Below are 5,020 nucleotides of genomic sequence, written 5' to 3'. Positions count from 1 at the left end.
GGAAAAATTTAAGTAAACAAAACAGTAAACAGATATTTGAACTAACAGTAAACAAGTTGTAGCATAGTCAGGAAAGTTGGCACAGGGCTCTGAGTGTTCGTATGTCATATAATGTGAATATGGCCATTTTATGTTCATTAAATATGTATAACATCAACCATTCTCAATCTCATAATTAGTCTGCCTCATACAGAGCTGGATCAGACCAAAGATCCTGTTTATACAATAGCACAAGGTTGAGAAACATTTACATAATCCTGTGTCTGAATCTGATAGCTCCTTGGATCTTCATATACTCCTTGGATCTTCATAACATTAAGGTGTGAGTAGAAAACACTCCTTTCTTTAGTGAAATTGTTGCATTAAATGTAACTTATTGGGAATGGCAGGTGGCAGTTACCTTTTCGGCAAGAAATTATATACCCGGGTTATTCATTATTTATTTAAATATGGTTGGTTTATTTCAAATGAACAGCTGGCAGCCCACATGGCTAAATTGTGTGTTCTTATATGTACATAGATCATAAATAACACTTGCACAGTATAATACTGTCTAAAACCATAATCAACATATTCAATTAGTGAAAATCTATGGTATTGAGACTGACATGTTTTGTAACACAATATATGGAAGATTCGAATGAAAATATATGGAATATTCTAATAAAAAACGTCTTAACTTTGAGTTGTGTGAGATGTAAAGGGTTCTCTTAAAGTCATAACATTAGTTGGGCCGGGTAAGGGACTATACATTCTATATACATGGGGACTATGTCAGCACACAACATTCCTCCCCTCCAGGATTTCAAAGACCATTTTTCAGGCAGTGACTCCAAGGCTTTCTCACGATTTTATAGACTGCCTACCTAATGTACTGAGACTTCCCCCAGACAAATCATCTACAGGTTATTATTTTATTTGAGCTTTTATAACTATCTATCGTTGAGATTCTACGTTTAGTGTGATTTTACATTTGTTGCAAACTGCTACAATTAGAGCGATTTTAGAATTGTACTTGTTTTGATAATTACAGTCAAAATTTATTATATTCCAATGATAGATTGTAAATGAGCGTGCAATTCAGCCACCAGGCTGCAATATGTTTTTGTGCATATAACCCCAATTTCCAAACCAATTTTCAATTTCCAGGCTTGGTTCAGGTGGTGATTAGTCGATCGTGGACTCGTTAACACGTAGTTTCCTCATTGCCGCCGGGCTGTTTTATAGTTATTTACTACACGTAAAACATGCTTTGATTCCGAGGTCGATATAGGGTGTTGGAAGCATAATTTTCGAAATGGTGGGCCTTGTGAGGTCGTGTGTTGTAACGACAGAGAGCTCTACTCGGAACCAAGAGGTCCCGAGTTCGAGTCCTGACATGCCACCGATCTTGTGCCATTGGGAAAGGCACTTTACACGACTTTCCTCACTTAACTCAAGTGAAAATGAGTATTGTCCTCTCCTGTGTTTGTTCTCTGTGTTGGTGGCGGCATAAAATAAGTTGATGTAATTTGAGTGTGCCGTCACCGTGTTAAGTCATTAAACGTTAGCATGTAAGAACAGGGAAATGGTGGGCGAAATGTCATCTTGTTCTCATTCTGGCTTTGTCAACAGAGTCAAAATGAACCAATCCACCAGAGGAGAAAACAATCCGGTAAATCTTACAAACCATCCAGAGGAGCCGACAAGCTCAGGCCCTGACCAGGATGTGCTGTACACAGAAAGCACAACAGAGGCAACAAGAATGTCCAGATGCGGCCAAGACACTCCCAGTATTCAAGGAACAGACATGTTGGAGGCTACCTATGCAGCTGGCAATGAATCTAACCGCACGATCACGAATGAGAATTATTATATGGCAGATCATAACGATGTTTCCGACCCCGAAGCAGCCGATGTATACAATGTATCTGATACGATCGGCGCTGAAAACATCATGTACTCTGCTTCAAGAGAAAATGAAGATGGTAACGCGATTGGAAACATTAAAGAGGAACCCAACGTCGTGCGAACAGACAGCACAGTGACTATGAACTGCAGCACCTACAGAAATGCTAACAAATCTCTGCCTGACACCACAGGAGACGAAGTTAATAGCGAGACTAGGCACGAAGACTTGTCTAACGAGGGTGACATTGAACCTCATGCTGTTGAAAACATAAGCGAAGAACCCCAACTCCAGCAGGCAGACGACGATGCCGACATCGAACCTTACGCTGTTACAGGCATGTTTGATAATGAAACCTATCTCAGCGCAACAACAAACACTCGCCAACAGGCTTCAGACGGCTCCAGCCATGACACCACCGCACACGTACACAGGCTTCGCAATCCTCCAAATGCAAGAGAACTTCATCGGAACCCAATGTACAATTCAAACGTCCAACAGGCAGATAAACCTCACGGTAAGACGACGGAAATAAATTTGACACTGTTGAAATCTAGGTGTATCCTGTTCAATTAAACATTTTGTAGTAAATGTTGTCATAATTTGTAACAAGCATAATCCCACAATATACGGGAACATTTTTTCTGAGCCAAAGTCTGGAAAAATATATTTGTCTCTTTCCTGCAATTTATGGTTGATAGTAATGAAATTATATTTTTACGCCTGCAATTTGCCATGTTTAGGGCAGGGACCAGCATAAGGACATTCCATTGGAAATCTATGCTAAAACCACTAGAAAGAAGCACTTTAAAACACAGTTACCTTTATTTCAAACCTCAAGTATTTACCCCCACTGCAAAGCTGGATTTGTCAGGTGTCCTTTGGTACAAATAGAGGAAGTTCAACTCCAGGGTTTTAATGATCTACAGCCAAATGATACCAGGATTTCACCCCCTGTCAAAGTGGGACAGTCCGCACAGAGAATAAGTATTTAGAGGTCAAAAACAGGTCAAACAATGGAGAAGGTCACACTTTTTGGCCGTATGTTAAAAATATATATTCTTCTGTCGTTCTTAGCAGAAAACTAGGCCTTTCTGAGCAAAATTTGCCCAGGAAAAAATTATCTAAAAATAAGTCCCAAAATATATCGTGTACACAATGCTAGTTCTGCGCATGGTGATTTGCTGGTCCCCCCCCCTCCTTTAGCATGGAGAGGTTAGATTTAAGTGCATTTAACTCTTTATTATCATTTAAATTTGTTAGTCCATTCATACACTTTTTAAATTTTTTTTCTTGTTTCATATCATCAGCAGACTAATTTTATTTGCCTTCTTTTGATTTACAAATTTGGATTAATATACATAAAAATTTAAACAGGCTGTTTTACAGTGAATCGACGTTGCTTTCTGGCTATTTTTATGGTTACCCTGCTTGTGGTGGGAGCAATCACTGCAGGAGTCACCATAGGAGTTTATTACAGCGACCAAGTCCTGCAAAAGGTAAGGTCAACATCTTTGACAGGGCCCAATTTTACACTTTATGTTTCATTCATGTATTTTTCTTATCAGGCAACCTAGAAAATTACCGACTCCATAAGCAGGGCAAGTACACAGAAAAAAGATTTGGGTACACAAGAGCTTGTAAAATGTCGTTGTAGCTGACAAAATCTGAGACAATACTAAAATACTAAAAATGTTTTATTACTTCAATCAATCAAATCAATCAAATTTCATTCAGTAAGGCTCTTGCGGGCGAATACCCGAATTTCGCCCTTATTACATAGTATATAGAACATTAAAAACAATGATTTGTGACACTCTTCATCGTGTACATGAAACAACATAGGCGAACACAATATTAAGACGATTACATAGGTGAACATAGGCGAACACAATATTAAGACGATTACATAGGCGAACACAATATTAAGACGATTAGACAATTAAAATCTATGCATAATACGCAGTTATCACGAAGAATTTAGCTAGGTACAATATATATATAAATAACACTACTGCTGGATTGGCCCAGATTCGTCAGGAATATGTTATACTAGTATATGTTCACATTGATTATGCTTACCATTACAGAAGGAGAACGCATTATTTTTCTTTATTACATCTTGTAAATTTGTAAGTCCTTGGCAAGACATGGATTTATTGCAAAACTAGTTTCCTTCATTCGTAACCCGTGGAACACTTTTGATTTGGATGTGATTTAGTTAGCTACTTTTTGTAAGTTGTACGTAAATCAGCAAAATGGCTGCGAGGTGTTCCCCCCCCCAAAAAAAAACAATTCATATAAGACAGACTTGAAGAGGCTGGTCACCATATGCCAATATATGAATATGTTTAATTATTAAAAAATAAACAAAGCATCAGTTTGGTGGGCTACACCATCCCCATGTGAAAGTGAAAATTTAGCATTTGTTAGGTAAATGTTCAAGTTTTACATTTCTTCTTGTTTCTACTTTTTCAGGATAGTCCTATGCAAGAAGTCAACAACATGACAGCAAGGAATGCAACAGAAGCGACTACTACAGATGCCACCAGGACCTCTGACGGTACCAAAAGAACCGGTGGTACCAATCCACCCATCTTTGAGGGTATCAATGGTACCAACCCTCCCAGTCTTGGTGGTATCAATGCCAATGGTACCAACCCTCCCAGCCTTAGGGGTAACAATGGTACCAACCCTCCCAGCCTTGGGAGTACCAATGGTACCAACCCTCCCAGCCTTGGGGGTACCAATGGTACCAACGCTCCCAGCCTTGGAGTTATCAATGGTACCAACCCTACTATCCTTGGGAGCACCAGTGTGAACAGCCTACGCACCCAAAAAGGTATGCAAGTAAAATTACTTTACTTAAAAAGTAATAATACATGTAGGTATGAGAATAACAGCTTGATTTATTGTGTGCCATATAATAGATTTTAGATTTAAGTGTATCATATGTGGTATAAAAACTGATTACTTACAGACTTTACAGCGTGAAATTTTGCTCACTGTTCAGATGAGTTTTAAAAATGGTCGAAATTTAACCTGCACAATCAATGATACAATGAAAAAAACAAATTATAGAAAAATCAGCATATGGGTGACATCCGCGCGTCATAGGTTTTCACCTAGCCA

This window comes from Branchiostoma belcheri, unplaced genomic scaffold (assembly GCF_001625305.1).
Source record: "Branchiostoma belcheri isolate BF01 breed outbred unplaced genomic scaffold, Haploidv18h27 scaffold137, whole genome shotgun sequence".
NCBI classification, from domain to species: domain Eukaryota; kingdom Metazoa; phylum Chordata; class Leptocardii; order Amphioxiformes; family Branchiostomatidae; genus Branchiostoma; species Branchiostoma belcheri.
Note: the sequence above shows the minus strand (reverse complement) of the source record.